This window comes from Diceros bicornis, chromosome 26, assembly GCF_020826845.1.
Source record: "Diceros bicornis minor isolate mBicDic1 chromosome 26, mDicBic1.mat.cur, whole genome shotgun sequence".
NCBI classification, from domain to species: Eukaryota; Metazoa; Chordata; class Mammalia; order Perissodactyla; family Rhinocerotidae; genus Diceros; species Diceros bicornis.
In genome coordinates, this window is record NC_080765.1 from 31,636,217 (window position 1) to 31,657,563 (window position 21,347).

The following is a 21,347-nucleotide window of genomic DNA, read 5'->3' on the forward strand; positions in this document are numbered from 1 at the left end:
TAACCTCCCTTATTTAACCAATTAGCCTCATCACCACCACCCACCCTCTGCCAGAAGAGTTAACAGGGACTGACAGGAAGTGAGTGACTTCCACTCACCTGATGGCCTTGACCATCAGTAAGTTGCCCAGAAGGCAAGTAAGAAAGTGAGGAAGCAGGAGGGTGAAGGATCCGGATGACAACGCTGTGAGCTCTTAACGCCCTGGGCGTGGGGCAAAGGGTCCAAGGCCTGACCCGAGGCTCTGTTGACACCTTGCCTTCCCCTAAGTCTCAGGTTCCCCACCCTGGAGCACAGCTGTGCTGGGGGGGAGGCCCTGCTGCCCGAAGAGCAAGAGCAGTGGAGAAGACAGACAGGGGTTCTGCTCCACCAGGTCTACGGACAGTCAGAGACGGTAGGTGGATGGTCCCTTCTGGGCCAGGCAGGATGTGCTCAGCCACTGAGCCCAGCAGATGAGCTGAATTATGCCATGAGTGTGTGTGGAGGCCCCCCAGCGTTGATGGAAGCCAATGGGAGGCTCCAGGTTCTAGGCTAATTTACCTCAAGTTGATTTGCAGAAAGACAATTCACAGCTCCTTGATTTGTCAAGAGACCGGTGTGCTGAAAACTATTGGACAAAAACTTAAAAAGGGGTCTAGGGACGTGGTGCCACTGTCCCTGTGATTATTAGCTCAGGGGAGTCCAGGAGGGGCTAGAGGATAGGAGGGTCTCTCCAGTAACGTGGAAGCCACCACCCACATGTCCTGCCCTCTTCACCATCCCATCCTAAGGCAGCAACCACAGGGGAAGGCAGAGCTGGCCCCAGAAGCTCATTTCTGGGTGTTTATGAGGACAGCACACAGGTTTGATTGTGGGACACTAGCAGGAGTGGAGGAGGGAGCAGAGACCTTCTGTGTGTGCATGTGTGCAAACACACACACCGAGTGTGATCCCACAGGGCATCACTGAGCAGCAGCCAGGTGGGCAGTGCGTCCAGAGAATCATGCCCGTCTTGAACCTCAAGGACTTTATCAGTGACAGTGTGGGCGGGTATCTCTCTTCCAACACATTCTCCACCCACTTCTGAGGCTGGACAGAGCCCCTCCCCCCACTCTCCATCATCCCTGTGGCTGACGGAAGGATGACTGCCATCTCAGGACCTGTAGCAAAATGGCGTTCTGGTCTCAATTCACATACTTGTCTGTAAATTTTTTGCAAAATAATTTTAAATAATGAGTTAATTGTTCTGCTTCCAGGCCTGAGAAATATTAAGACTCTGGCTGTCCTTGCATGGCTCAGTTTATATTTGGACAAGGAGGAGGGTGAGGTGAGAACTGCACTCACCCATGAACGACACGACACTCATGGCCCCAGTCCCTTTGCATTAACTATTTGCAACAACAGAATACTCCCTTACACCTGGCTCATGTTTTATTTCTCCAAGCACTGTCACACCTACTCACTCATCTGTGCAACATTTTCCATGTGCCTGTAGTTGAGCAGCGACACAGCAGAGGGGCAAGAGCTTCCTCTCCCAGGAGCTCAGACCCCAGTTCAAGTCTCAGCCTTGCCAATTACAGGCTTCAAGACTTAGCATATCATTGAACTTTCCAGAGTCCCAGCCTCCCCATCTCCAAAATGGAAACCGCAATGCCTGTCTTGCCGGGCTGTGATCAAGTCACTGAAAGGAAGTATATAAAGTGCTGGCCACTGTCCAACCCCAGACGTGTTCACATTGCAGCTACTGTTTTCCTTGCTGTTTGTAGGTAGGTGCTGTGCTAGATGCTGGGAGTGCAGAGATGAACGGGGCAATCTCTAGTCTCAGAATGCTCGCTATCCACTGAGGGAACAGACAAGCAAGAGTAACTGTAATGCCCGGTTGGCTACAATAGATGCGTGGCAGAAAATACTACAGAAGGAGAATCTCCCCATGACTTTTCTGGGGCCTGAGTAATAGCTAGTAGTAGTCGTTTATTGAGCTAACTTGGTGTGTGCCCAGTACTGTGTGAAGGGGTTTCCCATACACTCACATGGACTCTGAGAGGTCAGTGTGATAATTACCCCCTGTGATAATTACAGAGGAGGAGATCCAGGGGGATTGATTGGCACACAGCTAGTGAGTAGAGGAGTCAAAATTCAAGCCCTGGCCTGATTGTAAAGCAGTTAGCTTTAGAAAGAATATTTCAGAGAACCATAAAGGAGGAGTAAGGTTCATCAGGAGGATAAATGGGGGTGGGGCAGTGGTGGCAGAGGGGACACCATGACCAATCTGAATAATCTCAACACAGCTCTGAGAAGTAGTTGAGGCAACGTTCCTATCGCTGTTCAACAGCCCTGAGGAAATGTTTGTTAAGCAGACTCATGGCCTTCCCCTGGCAAGTGGACACATGCCTGGCAAACAGCATGCCTTCCAGACCCCACATCACATGCCCACAGCCCCAGGCACACCCCTTTGCTTCTCTCTCGGCCTCCCCCACTGGACCCTGCAGCCCCAGCAGCTGACACGGGCCCAGTCCATGACAGGCGCAGTGAATGTCTGCTGAATAGAGTTGGGTCATTGCCTTGAGCCTAGCATCCAGACCTTCTAGCTTCCCCACAAGGGCTCTTTGAGCATCATCAAATGACATCATGAGCAGGGATGCTGTGTGTGATTCTTGCTACTCTGTGATCAGCCTGGATTCTTTGGTCAGCCCCAATTCTCTTTCTTTTTTGAACAGGGAATAACTTGTGGCAACCTCCGGGGAGTGACGATCAAGCCGGGTTCCATGGGGAAGGCCATCCCACCCTTCGACATCCAGGTCTGATCCTAAAGGCAGTGGCAGGGAGCAGTTAGGACTCAGTGTGGACCATTGTGTGACACCAGCGGTGCCCACCAGTTGTCCTTCCTCCTCTCCTCCCGTTTTTCCTCCAGTTTCCTGTGGAGGTTTCATTTGAGAACTGTAGTATTCCGAGCATGGATGCAGTTCACCCTGACAGCTAGAGGCCCCCAGAGTGGATGGGAAAAGAGGCCCTGGAGGTAGCCCTGGCAGCTCTCTCCACCAGCTGGTGCTTTCAGATTCTCCTGACCCATGTTTTCTAACCTGAAGGCACGTTTGCCATGTCTATATATCCATGAAACAAATAGACCCGTGACTTGGGTTTCACCATTTGCTGATTTCAAAGACTTTTGACACTTTATTCTATTTTCTGACAGGGCTCCTCCCCCAGGTATCCCCGCTGGTGTCACATGAATACGCTAGCAGTGCTGGGACGGGGCAGGAGTGTTGGGGGAGCCCTGTAGCTCGGTATTCACAGGGCTTTTGCTCTAGATCATTGATGACAAGGGCAGTGTCCTACCGCCCAACACTGAAGGAAACATTGGCATCAGGATCAAGCCCACCAGGCCCATAGGCCTCTTCATGTACTACCAGGTAAGGGCACCCCGTCTGCCCTCAGCCAGGCCCCAAGAGTCCCTGCAGGGGGCTGTGGAGGTGATAAGGGAGTGGGCTCAACTCTGCACCCTGAGACTTCACATCTCTTTATTCCCTCCAGCTCAGTGAAACCTATTCTAATTAGTCTCAAGCTCACTGTGTGTTCTCACATTCCTTCCTGTCCTAACCCATCTGGCACTTATGGGCTGACTGATGGGATAGAAAGAAGCCTGGCTTCAGAACCACCAGACTTGTGGTCCAGTGATCTCCTGTGGTTAAGGATGCAGGCTTTGACTGGGTTCAAATCCTGTCATCCCACTTACCAACAGGGTGAGAACAAATCTGTTAACCTTGCTGAGCCTCCAGGAGGCACCATTATCCCCACTTTACAGAGAAAGAAACTACAGATTGGAAGAGGTGTCTTCCCCATGTCAATATGGCAGGTCTAAGATTCAAACCAATGAATAGGGGTTTTGGCCCCAAACTCTAAATGAGAAATGAGGGGTTATAGAAAACTGTGATAGGCTATAAGGTAACCTGCTGAAACTCTTAATTTGACAAACCCTAGCCTTCCCAGGTTAGTAGTAGCCAGTAAGAGGAAATTCTTAGCTCCCAAGATTGGCCATGGAAGGGTGGAGAGACCCTGAAATTCATCTCAGACTCCATCTCCTTTCTGCAAAGTCACAGACACTGGAGGTCTCTTGGTGCTACTGTTGTCCTCACACGATGGCTTCCGTGGGGCCTCTTGTGATACTATTGCTCAAAAGGAAGCATGCAGGCCCTAGCCTTAATTCTCAGCAGCACAACTTTAAGTTTGGATAAAAGAGAAAATAAACGCAGAGTTACATGTGGCTAGATCAGTGGTTCCCAACCATACCTGCATGTTAGAATCACTTGAGGAGATTTTTAAAAAATATATTAGTGCTTGGCTCCAACCACAGAGATGCTGGTTAAATTGAACGGGGTGGTCCAGAGCAATGACATTTTTTTTTTAATTGGACGTGACATATTTTATTTTGCAAAGATGTCCTCACATATGCCCACATCTATGTCTCCCATTTCGCATGCTCTCATGACAATGAGACGCTGTCACTCTTCCATTGAGATTTGTTTGCTTTTTGTTTTCTTTTTTTTGAGGTAAAATGTATATAACATAAAATTTACCATTTTCACCGTTTTGAGCATACAATTCAGTGGCGTTGAGTAAATTCACAATATTGTGCAAGCATCAGCACTATGCATGTGCATAAAATTTTCACCCTCCCAACCAGAAACTCTGATCCCATTAAACAATAATTTCCCTCTCCTTCTCTCTCCAGCACCTGGAAACCTTTAATCTACTTTTTGTCTTTGTGAATTTGCCTATTTTATGTACCCCATATAAGAGGAATCAAACAATATTTGTCCTTTTGTGTCTGGCTTATTTCACTTAGCACAATGTTTTCAAGTTTCATCCATGTTGTAACATGTAACAAAATGTCATTCTTTTTTAAGGCTGAATAATATTACATTGTATGTATATAGCACATTTGGTATATTCAGTAATCTCTTGATGGACATTTGGGTTATTTCTACTGTTTATGATCATATGGTAATTCTATGTTTAACTTTTTGAGGAACCATTTGCCACAGGGGCTGCACCATTTTATGTTCCCATCAGCAGTGGACAAGGGTTCCAATTTCTCCATATCCTTGCCAAGACTTGTGATTTTCTGATTTTTTGTTAATAGCCATCCTAATGGGTGTGAAGTGGTATTTCAATGTGGCTTTAATTTGCGTTTCCCTAATAGCTAGTGATGTTGAGCATCTTTCTCATGTTCTTGTTGGCCATTTGTATATCTTCTCTGGAGAATTGTCTATTCAGGTTTTTTGCTCATTTTTTAATTGGATTGTTGGGTTTTTTTGTTGTTGAGTTATAGGAGCTCTTTACAGTCACGCACCACATGATGACATTTTGGTCAACGATGGACCACATACACGGCACTGGTCCCATATGATGAATACCTTATAGCCTAGGTATTGTAGGCTATACCATCTGGTATAGTAGGCTATACCATCTAGGTTTGTGTAAGTACTGTAGGTTCTTCTGGCTGGTCTAAGAATTAAATTGACATGAGACAGATTAACAGGAAAGAAACAAATTGTTCTATCTTCAACTCTCTGATTCTTTCTCATACCAGTACAAATATGTTGTTGCAACCCACTAGTGAATTTTTTATTTCAGTTATTGTACTTTTCAGCTCCAGAATTTTTATTTGGTTCCTTTTTATAATTTCTTTCTCTTTGTTGATATTCTCATCTTGTCCATATATCATTTTCCTTACTTCCTTTAGTTTTGTCCATTTTTTTTATGAGCTATTTGAGCATATTTACATTTGATTTAAATTATTTGCCTGCTAGGTCTGATGTCTGGGCTTTCTCAGGAATGGTTTCTGTCAATCAATTTCATTCTTTTGAATGAGCTGCATTTCCTCTTTCTTTGTACACCTCGTGATTTTTTAGTTGAAAATTGAGCCTTTCACCATTATAATGTGGTAACTCTGGAAATCAGATTCCCCCACTTCTCCAGGGGTTGAAGTAGCTGATTTTTTTTTCTGACTGTTGAAGCCTATAGTAGTTCTTTGTTTTGAGATTTTTCTAGGTTCTTTTTGCAAAGACTATTGTTTGTCATGTGTGATCACTGAAGTTTCTGTTCCTTTAGGTCATATCCAGCTAATGTTTTTTCTGTTTTTTGTTTTGTTTTCAGTTTTTTAGAAACATCTTTATTACAAGTCTTAATCACTTCACTACATGCATTACAAGAATCGGTATCATCTCCATTTATGGAAAAAAGTGTCCTGTACTCAGTTTGCAAGTACACCTTTGTTAGAAACGTCTTTAGTAGAAGTCTTGTTAAACCCTTCCCTATGTGCAGTACAGAATGGGTAGCACTTTCATTCACTGAAAGAACACTTTCCTGAATGCAGCTCTTAAGTAGCTTGTTAGAAACATTGCTATTACCAGTCTTGGTAAACACTACACTACATGTATTATAAGATGGTTATCGCTGGCATTCAAAAAAAGAACACTGCTCAAAGCAATGCTCAAAGTAGCTTCTTTTTTCTTCATATCTATTCACTTTATTTCGTTTTTTTTTATTGAGGTAACACTGGCTTATAACATTACATAAATTTCAGGTGTACATCATTATATTTCAGTTTCTGTGTAGACTACATCCTGTTCACCACCCAAAGACTAACTACCATCCATCATCATACACATGTGATCTACCACTCCATTTGCCCTCCTCCTCCCCGCCTCCCCTCTGGTAAACACCAATTTAATCTCTGTATCTATGTGTTTTTTTGTTGTTGTTGTTATTGTGTTTATCTTCTACTTATGAATAAAATCATATGGTATTTGACTTTTCCATATGACTTATTTCACTTAGCATAATACCCTCAAGGTCCATGCATGTTGCCACAAATGGTAAGATTTCACTTTTTTTATAGCTGGGTAGTATTCTGCTATGTATATGTACCACATCTTCTTTAGCCATTCATCTGTTGATGGGCACTTAGGTTGTTTCCAATTCTTGGCTATTGCGAATAATGCTGCAATTAACATAGTGGTGCATATGTCTTTACGCATTTGTGTTTTCATGTTCTTTGGATAAATACCCAGAAGTGGAATATCTGGATCATATGGTAGTTCTATTCTTATTTTTTGAGGCATCTCCATAGTGTTTTCCATAGTGGCTGCACCAGTTTACATTCCCACCAGCAGTGTCTGAATGTTCCCTTTTCCTCACATCCTCTCCAACACTTGTTATTCCTTGTCTTGTTAATTATAGCCATTCTGACATGCAAGAGGTGATATCTCATTGTAGTTTTGATTTCCATTTCCCTAATAATTAGTGATGTTGAACATCTTTTTGTATGCCTATTGGCCGTCTATATATCTTCTTTGGAAAAATGTCTGTTCAGATCTTTTGCCCATTTTTTAATTGGGTTGTTTGTTTCTTTGTTGTTGAGATGTATGAGTTCTTTATATATTTTGGATATTACCCCTCATCAGATGTATGGTTTGCAAATATCTTCTCCCAATTGTTATGTTGTCTTTTCATTTTGTTGATGATTTCCTTTGCTATGCAGAAGCTTTTTAGTCTGATGTAGTCCCATTTGTTTATTTTTTCTATTGTTTCCCTTGCCTGAGTAGACATGGTATTTGAAAAGATGCTGCTAAGATCAATGTTGAAGAGCGTACTGCTTATGTTTTCTTCTAGAAGTTTTATGGTTTCAGAGGTCTTGCATTCAAGTCTTTCATCCATTGTAAGTTAATTTTTGTGTGGTTTAAGACAATGGTCTACTTTCATTCTTTTGCATGTGACTGCCCAGTTTACTCAACACCATTTATTGAAGAGACTTTCCTTTCTCCATTGTATGTTTTTGGCTCCTTCATAGAAAATTATCTGCCCATAGATGTGTGGGTTTATTCCTGGGCTCTTGATTCTGTTCCACTGTTCTGTGTGTTTGATTTTGTGCCAGTACCATGCTGCTTTGATTACCATACTTTTGTAGTATATTTTGAAATCAAGGAGTGTGATGCCTCCAGCTTTGTCCTTTTTCTCAGGATTCCTTTGGTTTCATGGAGTCTTTTATTGTTCCATATAAATTTTAGGATTCTTTGTTCTATTTCTGTGAAAAATGTCATTGGGACTTTGATAGGGGTTGCATTGAGTCTGTAGAATGCTTTAGGAAGTATGGACATTTTAACTATTTTAATTCTTCCAATCCAAGAACAAGGAATAGCTTTCCGTTTCATAGTGTCTTTGATTTCTTTCAACAATGTTTTCTAGTTTTCAGTGTATAGGTCTTTCACCTCTTCGGTTAAATTTGTTCCCAGTTATTTTATTCTTTTTGCTGTGATTGTAAATGGGATTGTGTTCTTAATTTCTATTTCTGCTATTTTGTTGTTAGTGTGTAGAAATGCAACTGATTTTTCTATGTTGATTTTGTATCCTGCAACTTGACTGTATTCATTTATTGTTTCTAATAGTTTTTTGGTGGATCCTTTAGGGTTTTCTATATATAAAATCATGTCACCTGCAAATAGGGACAGTTTTACCTCTTCCTTTCCAATTTGAATCCCTTTTATTTCTTTTTCTTTCTGATTTTTATTTCTGATTGCTCTGGTAAGAACTTCCAATACTATGTTAAACAGGAGTGGTGAAAGTGGGCATCCTTGTCTGGTTCCTGTTCTTAGAGGGATAGCTTTCAGTTTTTCACCATTGAGGATGATATTAGTTGTGGGTTTGTCATACATGGCTTTTATTATGTTGAGGTGCTTTCCTTCTATACTCATTTTATTCAGAGTTTTTATCATAAATGGATGCTGGATCTCGTCAAATGCTTTCTCTGCATCTATTGAGAGCTCATGGTGATTTTTATTCTTCATTTTGTTAATGTGATGTATCATGTCGATTGATTTGTGGACGTTGAACCATCCCTGCATCCCTGGAATAAATCCCACTTCATAATAGTGTATGATCTTTTTAATGTATTGTTGCATTTGATATGCTAGTATTTTGTTGAGGATTTTTGCATCTATGTTCATCAGCGATATTGGCCTGTAATTTTCTTTTTTTTGTGTTGTCCTTGTCTGCTTTTGGTATTAGGGTAACGTTGGCCTCATAGAGTGAGTTAGGAAACTTTCCCTCTTCTTCAATTTTTTGAAAGAGTTTGAGAAGGATATGTATTAAGTATTCTCTGAATATTTGGTAGATTTCACCAGAGAAGCCCTCTGGTCCTGGGCTTTTATCTTTTGGGAGGTTTTTGATTGCTGTTTCGATCTCCTTACTGATGATTGGTCTGTTCAAATTCTATTTCTTCTTGGTTCAGTTTTGGTAGGTTGTATGATTCTAAGAATTCATCCATTTCTTCTAGATTATCCAATTTGTTGGCGTACAGCTTTTCATAGTATTCTCTTATAATCCTTTATATTTCTGAGATGTCTGCTGTAATTTCTCCTCTTTCATTTCTGATTTTATTTCAGCCTTCTCTCTTTTTTTCTTGATGAGTCTAGCTAAAGGTTTGTCAATTTTGTTTATCTTTTCCAAGAACCAGCTCTTAGTTTCATTGATTTTTTCTATTTTTTGTCTCTATTTCATTTATTTCCACTCTGATTTTTATTATTTCCTTCCTCCTACTGATTTTGGGCCTTGTTTCTTCTTCTTTTTCTAGTCCTTTAGGTGCACTGTTAGATTGTTTATTTGAGATTTTGCTTGTTTTTTGAGGTAGGCCTGTATTGCTATAAACTTCCCTCTTAGTACTGCTTTTGCCATATCCCATAAATTTTGGTATGTCATATTTTCATTTCATTTCTCTCCAGGTGTTTTTTGATTTCTCCTTTGATTTCTTCATTGACCCAATTGTTGTTCAGTAGCATTTTGTTTAATATCCGCATGTTTGTGGCTTTTCTAGTTTCTTCTTGTAGTTGATTTCTAGTTTCATATCATTGTGGTCAGAAAAGATGCTTGGTATAATTTCAGTCTTGTTAAATTTGTTGAGACTGGTTTTGTGGCCTAATATGTGATCTATCCTGGAGAATGTTCCATGTGCATTTCAAAAGAACGTGTATTCTCTGGTTTTTGGATGGAATGTTCTGTATGTATCTACTAAGTCCATCTGGTCTGATGTGTCATTTAAGGCCACTGTTTCCTTATTGATCTTCTGTTTGGATGATCTATTCATTGATGTGAGTTGAATGTTAAAGTCCCCTACTATTATTGTGCTACTGTCTATTTCTCCTTTTATGTCTGTTAATAATTGCTTTATATATTTAGGTGCTCCTATGTTGAGTGCATGGATATTTACAGGTGTTATATCCTCTTGTTGGATTGTTTCCTTTATTACTACGTAGTGCCCTTCTTTGTCTCTTGTTACAGTTTTTGTTTTAAAGTCTATTTTTTCTGATATAAGTATGCTACCCCAACTTTCTCTTCATTGCCATTTGCATGGAACATCTCTTCCCATCCCTTCACTTTCAGTTTGTGAGTGTCTGTAGGTCTGAAGTGTGTCTCTTATATGCAGCATATATATGGGTCTTGTTTTTTTATCCATTCAGCCACCCTCTGTCTTTTGATTGGAGCATTTAGTTCATTGACATTTAAAGTCGTTGTTGATAAGTATGTACTTATTGCTGTTTTGTTACTTTTTTCTGGGTGTTTTTCTCTGTTCCTTTCTTCTGTTGCTCTCTTCCCTTGTGATTTGTTGGCTCTCTTTAGTGTTATGTTTGGGTTTCTTTCTCTTAATTTTTTGTGTGTTTATTATAGGTTTCTCTTTTGTGATTACCATGGCATTCATGTATCATAACCTATGTAAACAGCAATCTATATTAAGTTGATGGTCTCTTAAATTTGACTTCTTACTAAAAGCCCTACACTTTTACTCCCTCCCCCACATTTTATGTTTTTGATATCATATTTAACCTCTTTTTTGCGTGTGTCTATCTCTTAACCTCTTATCATGGAAATAGATAATTGTAGTACTTTTGTCTTTTGACCTTCATATTAGCTTTGTATGATCTGATACATTTACTGTATATTTGTCTTTACCGGTGATTGTTTTTCTTTGATAATTATTTTATTCTTATTTGTGGTCTTTTCTGTTCCACTTAAATAAGCCCCTTTAACATTCTTGTAAGGCCAGTTTATTGGTGATAAACTACTTCAGTTTTTCTTGTCTGGAAAACTCTTTATCTCTCCTTCCATTCTGAATGATAACCTTACTGCGTAGAGTATTCTTGGCTGTAGGTTTTTCCCTTTCAGCACTTTGAATATGTCGTGCCACTCCCTTCTAGCCTGTAAGGTTTCTGCTGAGAAGTCAGCTGATAGCCTTATAGGGTTTCCTTGTATGTAACTTGTTTCCTTTCTCTTGCAGCTTTTAGGATTCTCTCTTTATCTTTAATTCTTGACATTTTAATTAAAATGTGTCTTGGTGTGGGCCTCTTTGGGTTATCTTGTTTGGTGGTCTCTGTGCTTCCTGTACCTGGATGTCTGTTTCCTTCCTTAGGTTAGGGAAGTTTTCAGCTACCATTTCTTCAAAAGAGTTCTCTGCCCTTTTGTCTCTCTCTTCTCCATCTGGGACACCTATAATATGGATGTGAGTATGCTTGATGTTGTCCCAGATGTCCCTTAGACTGTCCTCACTGTTTTTAATTCTTTTTTCTGTTCAGCTTGGGTGATTTCCTCTACTCTTTCCTCCAGCACACTGATCCATTTTTCTGTGTCATCTACTCTGCTCTTGATTCCCTCTAGTGATTTTCTCATTTCTATTATTGTATTCTTCAGTTCTGATTTTTTTTTTATATTTTCCAATTCTCTGTTGAAGTTCTCACTGTGTTCATCTATTCTTCTTCCAAGATCAGTGAGCATCCTTATGACATTTTGTTTGAACTCTTTTTCAGGTAGATTATTTATCTCTGTTTTGTTTAGTTCTTTTTCTGAGGATTTGTCCTGTTCCCTTAATTGGAACCTCTTCCTTTGTCTCCTCATTTTGCCTACTTCTTTATGCTTATATCTAAGTATTAGGTAGATTAGCTATATCTCCCAATCTTGGAGATGTGGCCTTATATAAGGGTACCTTATGGGGCCCAGCAATGTGCTTCCCTCTCCTCACCAGTTCCAAGTGTTCCAGGAGTGTCCCCTGCATGGGCTACATGTGCCTTTCTGTTGTGGTGGGGTTGCTCTTGCTGCAGGTGCATGGGTAGGCTAGGCTGACCCCAAGGCCAGCTGGTTGTAAGGCTCAGCTGTATGCAGCTGCTACAGTCACTTTAGTCACTTTATGGGGAAGGAGAACCCCAGCACAACTGGCTGCAAGGTCTAATAGCACACATCTGCTGCTGTTTTGCTGTTAAGTGAGCCCCCAGGGTGGCTGGTTGCTAGGCTCTGGGGCTCACAATTGCCACAGGCCTCTAGGACGTGATGCTGTTGTCAGCTCTCTCAGGAGTGCAGCTGGGTGGGGCTGGCCCTAGGCATGGCAACACACAATCATTTCAGGCATTGGAAAGTGGGACAGATTTCCTGGGTGGCTGTTTAAGGAGGCCAGTGGCACAAGTCTGCTGCAGCTGACAAGCCCCACCACTTGCAGGCCCACACACCCAGCCAGTGCAGTCCTGCCCTGTGCATACACCCTACCCCACTGAAGCAGACACACTCACCCCACTGAAGAGGTCCCACACACTCCACAAATGAAGGCCCACTCCTCATGGATGCCCTGCCCTGCAGAGGTAGACCCATTCACCCCACTGCAGAGGTCCCACACACGCCGCCTATGCAGGTCCACAAGTTCCCTGGGCTTGCTGGCGGGTGGGGCCAGTCCCTAGGGCAGGCTGCCTACCCTGGCTTAGCTGGATTAAATCAGTGCTCTAGTGGGCAGGGCAAACCCTTGGGCTAACACACCAGGGGAAGAACTCCAATGGCATCTGCCAGCATCTGTGTCGGCATGCCTGTAGTAGGTCACAGCGATGGCTGCCACCAGTGACTTAGTCCCTGGGGATGTGGCCCAGCTGCCTTCTGCCTCTCTTAGACATACTCAGAGCTTATCAAGTGAGTCTCTGTTACCAAAGAACTATGCACCTTTCTTTCTGGTGATTTTTTGTTGGTTTCTGGAATGGTGAATTTGTGCGTGGGGCCTTTAAGAGAAAGCTTTTCTTTCTCTTATGTTCCATACCTCTTCTGGAGGTATTCCCCATGGGTTTTAATAGCAAGCAAAGCCAGGTATTATGACAATCATCTCTGTTGTGCTGAATTCAAAGGCTGGTTATTGTGGCATAGCTCTCCTGCTCAGACCTACTGTTCCTCCAGGAAAAGCTTCATACCTTAAGATTGTTCCCAGCCGTGAAGTGCTGCAGCTAGAATAGGGTTTTTTCCTCAGCAGAAAGGTATTTCTGCCTCTTCCACCTCTGTCAGTGTTGTCCCTTGTTGTGGGGGTTCTTTTTATCCAGTTTCCAGTTCTCTCTCAGAGGTTCCACAGGTAGTTGTAAATTTGTTGCATCGGTGGGACGAGGTGAGTTCAGAGCCTTCCTATGCTGCCATCTTCCCAGCAATGCCTTCAGCTAATCTTTTGACAGAGATTTCCTTGAGTGCCAGGAGCTCAAACAAACAAGCACAAACATCAACAACAACGAGAATGACCACTGTGCAGACCGGCTGTGTGTGAGGAACTCCCCACAACTTGGCCAGCCTTGCTCTGAGCCTGGGGATCAGCCTGAGGTGGAAGCTTCAGGTCTTCTCAGGACGTTCTGAGCATGCGTCTTGCCTGGGCGTGTGATGGCTTTCTAAATCCCGCATGTTCACAGCTGTCTTGAATATCTCAATTTCCTGGAAAGTCTACCCTAGCTTCTCCCCCAGACCTTGATGGTCTACTGTATATCTCCCCCACAGTCTCTCATCTCAGGCGTCTTTAGTTGTAGTCCACCGTGTAGCTTTTATGAGCAGTGCCTGCTGCTCTTCCCGTCTGCATTCTGAGTCGTGTGAAATGAGGGTCTTGCATCAGCCCTTCAGGTGTCCCCAGACAGCTTAGAACAGATTACACAATAATTTGCAAATAAGATCTGCTCTGCTCCCTCTGGTGGGAGCAGGGGCACTGGGAACCTGGCTGCTGTCTACTCAAGACCAAATCTGCCATGCTGGGGAAAGGTGGGGCAAGGGTGAGTGAAAATGGCATGAAACTTCCCTACCATTTTGAAGGTGGCTTTTCTTGATTGGGTATTTCCAAGGTTGTTGCAAACCTTTGACTCTTCCAGAGCTCCTACAAAGACAGTTCAGACAGCTCCTGGTAGTTTGTTTGCTTGCTTGATTGTTTTTGATGTTTTGTAGGGGAACAAGAGCTCACAGCTTCCTAGTAGGCCGTTTTCTTTACATCACTCCCCAATAGCTTTTTTTTTCTTTGGTGAAGAAGATTGGCCCTGAGCTAACATCTGTGCCAGTATTCCTCTAATTTGTATGTGGGTCACCACCACAGCATGGCTTTAGGAGTGGTGTAGGTCCGTGCTCAGGATCCGAACCCAGGAACCTGGGCCGCCGAAGTGGAGCATGCGAACTTAACCACTATGCCACAGGGCCAGAACCCCCATAGCAGTTTTTAAAAGCAGCCAAGGTTAAGGACCCACTTGGCTTTCTGTGTGGACTCTCCCACGTCTGTGTGGTAGATGGGATACTGTGCCCCTACCATTCAGGAGCTTTTCTTTGGCCCTGGGAGCATGATTCCTTCCCTGGATGTGTGAGTCCCATCGTCCAGGCTCCAGTCTCTGACCCTACCTCAGATGATTGGCATCAAGAAAGTTCATTTCCTCCTGGAAGTTGTGTCCACAGGGGTGTGTCAGGCCAACTGTATCAACACCCAGCACACTGAACTGGACAGCAGTTCAAGTGGTGCATGAATGGGGGTGTGACTTTGCTGTACCCCTTGCGCAGTGTTTCCTAAATTTCAGTCATCTGTGTCCACATCCACTATTTTTTACCTTATCTGTGCACCATCTATATTATCACTTACTTAATTTTTCTCTCTAAATTCACTTATTATTTTACTTTAAAACATTTGTTTAAAAAAAAAAGTTGATCTGGGGGGCCGGCCCGGTGGCGCAAGCGGTTAAGTGCGCGCGCTCCGCTGCGGCGGCCCGGGGTTCGCTGGTTCGGATCCCGGGCGCGCACCGACGCACTGCTTGGTAGGCCATGCTGTGGCGGCGTCCCATATAAAGTGGAGGAAGATAGGCACAGATGTTAGCCAGGGCCGTCTTCCTCAGCAAAAAAAAGAGGAGAATTGGCGGATGTTAGCTCAGGGCTGATCTCCTCACACACACACACAAAAAAGTTGATCTGGTATCACAAGTGGAAAACCGTATCACTTGCCAAAAGCAGAAGGCAATTATAACCATAACTATAATACAAACAAAACATTTGCTCAAATTTTAACTTCATCCTGTTCCTGCTAAATGCTCTGATCTTGAAACTTACCGGTAGTTCCAGAGCTTTTTAAAACATGTCGGAGCCAAATCAGAACAATTGGAAGAGAGTCTAAAAAGGGATGTGATTCAACATTTTTTATATGTTTTTTTTCTGGAACCTCTTAAAATTATGTCAAGTCCCACAACAGGGAAGATCCCAACACATTGGTAAGCGGTCAAGTGCATAGGCTGTAGAGCAAGAATTAAATTCAAATACCAGTGCTTCCACTGACCAGCTGAGTGACTTCGAGCAAGTGATTGTGCCTCTTGTGCCTCTCTGAGCATCAGTTTCTTCTTCTGTAACATGGGCTATAAAAAATGCCAGCCTCACATAAAACCTGTACACAAATGTTCATAGTGGCTTTATTCATAATCTCTAAAAACTGGAAACAACCCAGATGCCCTTCACTGGGTGAATGGGTAAACAAACTGTGGTTCATTCATAACATGAAATACTGTTCAGCAATAACAGCATTGAACTATTGATGAACACACCAACCTGGATGAATCTCCAGAGAGGTACACTGAATGAGATAATAAAAAAGAGCCATTCCCAAAGGTTACATACTATATGATTTCACTTATGTAACTTTCTTAAAATGGCAAAATTATAAAAATGGAGAATAGATTAGGCATTGCCAAGGGGTTAGGGATGGAGAGGGAGGCGGAGAAGGAGGAGGAGGGAGGTGGACGTGGGTATAAAAGCAACATGAGAGCTCCTGGTGATGACGGGACTGTTCTGTCTCTTGACTGTGGCGGTGGATACACAAACCTACACGTGTGATAAAATTGCACTGTACTAAATGCACTCACACACACACACACACACACAAATGAGTACAAGTGAAAAACTGGGGAAATCTGAGTAAGATTGGTGGATTGCATCAATGTCAGTATCCTGGTTGTGATGTTGAACTACGCAGTGTTGGAAGATGAGATGTTACCATCGGGAGAAACTGGGTAAAGGGCACACGGGATCTCTCTGTATCATTTCTTACAACTTGCATGCAAATCTACCATTATCCTAAAATCAAAGTGTAATTAAAGTAATACCAGCCTCACAGGCTTTCTGTGAGGATCAAGTGAGGTAGTGTTTGGGGAAGAAAATTCATTCAGCAAATGTTGATTGACACCTCCCGTCTGTCCAGTTACTGTGTGAACGCTGAGCTTCTCACAGTGAATCAAATACACGGAGTTCGTGGTCTAGGAAATCGTATTCTGCTGGAGAGCCACACAAAAGCGAGGTGTTATTTTAAAAAATTATCCTTAAAATTGGCGTAACATTGCCCACTAACTCAGCAGTAGAGTGCATTGAGTGTTTGCATGTAAAGAAAATAGACTCTGCGAGATGACAAAACTTGCCCAGGTGCCAGCTGGAGTGACAAGGAGGATTCAGACCCAGATCCGAGCCCCAGGTTGTGGCTCTTCGTCTCTAGACTCGCTGCCTTCTCCACAGAGGGGTGCTGTTCTCTTTACAGGATGACCTGGTGAGGACAGCCGAAGTGGAGCGTGGGGAATTTTACAGCACTGGGGACAGAGCAACCATGGATGCAGAGGGCCACATCTGGTTCCTGGGGAGGGGCGATGATGTCATCAATGCCTCTGGGTAGGTGTGGCTGACCCTGAGCCAGGAGGTGTCACCCTCACACGCCTGGTGGGATCTAGCTGGCCCAGACGTTCCTCCATGTATTGGTCATGGGACCCTCAGCCTAATTCTGAACAGAGCCATGTCTACAGGGCCCTGGCCCGGGGATGTCTGTGCACCTCCCCCAACCCCTGCATCCGGAAGAAATAGTCAAAATGAAGTTCAGGAAGGTCTGGAAGAACAACCATAATAAGACACCATTTTAAGAGGAGGGATGGGATGGGAAGGGAGACCTTGCTTTGACCCCTATTGGTGGGAGGAAATTATTCTCTGTGCTCCTCTGATGGGGCACAACATGTCACAGAAAATAATAATAATAATAATGATAATAGCTAACCTTTATGGAGTGCTTACTAGGTGAAAGCACTCTCCTCAGTGTTTTCTATAACCCAGTAAATGTTATCATCATGCCCATTTTACACAGGAGAAAACTGAGTCACTGACCAGTGAAGTAAGTTTCCTAAAGTTTCAAAGACAATACAGGTTGCAGCCCAGATTCGAACCAATGTGGTCTGGCTCCCAATCTGTTGTCTCTAACTCTTACATGATTTAAGGGAAAAAATGACACAAGTAACAAGTTCTCTTGGTTATTTTGGAGAAATTGAGTTTGTTTTATTTTGTAATTTCTAAAACAAATGCTGACATAGTGGGGAAGAGGGTGGAGAATTTTCATGAATGTTTAAAATCAAGTTTGAGGCTTCCAAGAGGTTCCATGCTGGAGGAAGCTCCTGAAGCCAGGCCGCAGAGCTCTGGGAGGACGGAGCTCTCCCTCTCCTCCTACCAGAGGCAGTGAGTGAGAAGAGAGCATCTGTGCCTTGTATTTCTTAGCATGGAGCATCCAGGTCTTCCTGCAGTGGTCCCACTACACAGCCTGTCACAGGCCTCTGACCCCCTGTGACAGTTTCCCTCTGTGCCAAGGGAAGATACGATCCTCCAGAACATGAGATCTGAGGGCTTGGTCACCCCAGCCCTGGCATCTGCTCAGAATCAGAGAAGGAACTTTGATCCTGCAGGTATCGCATCGGGCCGACAGAGATGGAGAATGCCCTGGCCGAGCATCCAGCAGTGGCTGAGTCAGCTGTGGTGAGCAGCCCGGACCCGATTCGAGGGGAGGTGAGGAAGAGAACACGGGGGTCATCGTGTCTGTGTGTGGGCACTGGGGAGGCAGGTGCAGGGGAAACTTCCAGGCCATGTCTACCCAGGACCTAGCGTGGAGAGAGGGCGCAGTTGGTGTGTGTGTGCACTTACACTATGTGGTCACCAGGGGGCACTGTGGCCTCTTCTGTGACTGAAAATGCTGCTGCTGACATCTAACATTTAATGAGCTCTTATTATGTGCCTGCTCATTTATCCCCCCAGTAACCTAAAGAGTTCAGGACTCTCATTATACCCTTTTATAGATAAGGAAACATGGGCCTAAAGAAGTTATTAAGTTGCCCAGATGACACAGTGGGGGAGCCAGAACGGGAATCTAAGCAATCTGGCTCCAGAACGTACATTCATTGATTCAACAGGTGTTTACTGGGCACCTACTATGTGCAAGGCCCTGTGCAATTAAGTGGGGACATAAATAATAACCTAAGAATAATAAATTACCAACAATTATTAAATACCCACAAAGTTCTCGGCACAAAGTATACATACAACAATAGTAAAAATGATGAGGATGATAATACTGATAGAAAAAATAATAAACTTAAACTAACTTCGTGTTTTACATCTATTATCTCATGCAATCTTGACATAAACCCAGTGAGGAATGAACCCGTACTGTCCCCATTTCGCAGGGAAGGAAATTGAGGGTGAGAGAGGTTGAGTAACTTTCCAATCATAGAGTGGAGACTGGAGTATTGGGACTAGAACCTGGTCTGTCCTTTTCCAAAAGCTCAAGTGTCAAGCTTGTTTTTTTTCGCTCATTAAATACATATTCACTTTGTAAACTAGACAATTCACTGGCGCTCACCCTGATCCTCCGCTCTGGTTCTGCACGGCAGGTGGTGAAGGCCTTTATTGTCCTGGCCCCACAGTTCCTGTCCCGGGACAGGGACCAGCTCACCAAGGAGCTGCAGCAGCACGTGAAGTCAGTGACGGCCCCGTACAAGTACCCGAGGAAGGTGAGTGAGGCGGGTGGACGGGGCTGGTCCCCCTGAGCCGTCCTGGCGCTCCGCTGCCCGAGTCTCCTGGGGTGGCTGGGCTGAAGCTTCAACAGCCAGTAGAATTAGCACTTTTCTCTTCGGAAGAAACAACTGGCGTAGGGGTGGGGTGGAGCCAACTTACTCAGAAGGAACCTGTGGCAGAAACCCAAAAGGAATCCATTGCTGGCATGTTAACCTAAAGAAAAAAAATCAGACACGTGCCCAAAGATATCCAAGAAGGGTATTTAAAATCTTTCAAAAGTTGAGAAAGAAATCCAAATCAGCAGCTTCCAAACTTTTTAAACATAAGTCATGCTAAGAAATACATTCTATATTGCAACTCAATATATACACATGCATAACGAACAAAAATTAATAGAATGATATTTATCCTTACAACATGCAATACATTGTGATATTTTTTACTACTACTTCATCTGTTTTCAATGCTGTGTGCAAACTACATAACTGTCCAAAAATAGAGAAATGATTGTTATTCATGAAATTTAATATTATCCTGTAACTTAAAATGATATTGCAGGACTTTTATTTTTAACACTAAAATATTGCAGGGGCCGGCCCCGTGGCTTAGCGGTTAAGGGCGCGCGTTCTGCTACTGGTGGCTCGGGTTCGGATCCCGGGCGCGCATCTACCCACCACTTATTGAGTCATGCTGAGGCAGTGTCCCACATACAGCAACTAGCAGGATGTGCAACTATAACATACAACTATCTACTGGGGCTTTGGGGAGAAAAAGGGAAAAAAAAAAGAGGAGGATTGGCATGGATGTTAGCTCAGGGCTGATCTCCCTCACACAGACACACACAAAAATTGCAATAATGTATTATTAAGAGAAAAAAGCAGGCAATGAGAGAATATACGTGATATTACCCTACTAGTTTAAATGCAGAGTTTGAATGGATACATGTGCCGATAGTCCCCATTTCCTTCTTTTTGATAGTACTTTGCTCCATTCTCTGAGTGCAGATAGAAAGCTGTAGAGCTCACGTCTAGTGAACATGCACCATGTGGGCCGGGCCCTGGACTCAGTGCAGCACACGCGTTACTATTTCATTTCATCGTCCCCACAGCCTGAGATGGTCTCACCATTCTGCTTCACAGAGAGGAAACTCAAGCTCAGAGACTCACAGTAAATTGCCTGAGATTAGAGTTAATAAAAAGCAGAGCTGGAACTCAAACACGTGTGTATCTGACAACAGAGTTCCTGCTTCTAACATCAGGCTCTGCGGCCTCACAGAGAGGGGAACAGAGGGCACGTAGCAGGCAGGATGGGCTAGATGTTACTGTGGGTAACAAAGACCCCCCAAAGTCTTAGTGGCTTATAACAAGGAAGGTATCTTCCTTGCTCATGTTACATGTTCACCATGTCCAGGCTCTCCTGGGGCCTCTGCTCCACACCCCCTCATCTCGGGACCAGGATAACGGAGCAGCCACCATACAGGTATCTGCCAGGTGCTATAAGAGATGGACAGAGCTGGCGGCCAGGCTCACTGGTTCCCAGCTCTTCTGTTAGAGGTGGCACGCTTCACTCCCACTCACATTTCACTGGTCAAAGCCTGTCCCAGGGCTGCACCCAACTACAGGGGGTCAGGAGGAGAACCTGGCATCCTTGGTGGGCCCCCTTAAGGCCACCACATGGTGCCAGCCTGTCTGGGGGACTGTGCAGGGGCAAAGGAGGGGAGGGGGACTGGTAGGAAGTGACGGGGGGACTAAGTCAGGATGGATTTGCTTTCTGCTCAACCAGGTGGAGTTTGTCCCAGAGCTGCCCAAAACCGTCACTGGCAAGAGTAAAAGGAGTGAACTTCGGAAAAAGGAGTTGGGTCGGCTGTGATTGTCAATAAACTCAGAAACCACTGTGTGACTTTGGGCAAATCCCTGGCCATCTCAGTTTCCCCATATGGTGAGGGTGAGGATGGGGGAGTTGAGCGAGTTGATTTGGAAGAATATCAGGAATGCCAAAATTTCAGCATTTTTATTTCTTTCAAATTAATATCAGTCAGTCTTCTTCCTCCAAGTCTCCTGTTCCTTCTGGATTGCCCAGATGAGCACACAGATTGAGGCTGGAGGTCATAAAATATGAATATGAACATCAATGGTGTGCCTGTGTTGTGCATTAATTCTGTGGATGAACCTGTGCTAAGTGCAGTCCCTCTGTAATTCTCCCCAATCTCCATC

General features: G+C 43.7%; 1 pseudogene; it reads left to right on the plus strand.

The window, feature by feature from the left end:
* Positions 1-21,003, plus strand: part of LOC131422962 (acyl-coenzyme A synthetase ACSM1, mitochondrial-like) — a 41,993-nt pseudogene extending 20,990 nt beyond the window's left edge.
* Positions 21,004-21,347: the final 344 nt, after the last annotated feature.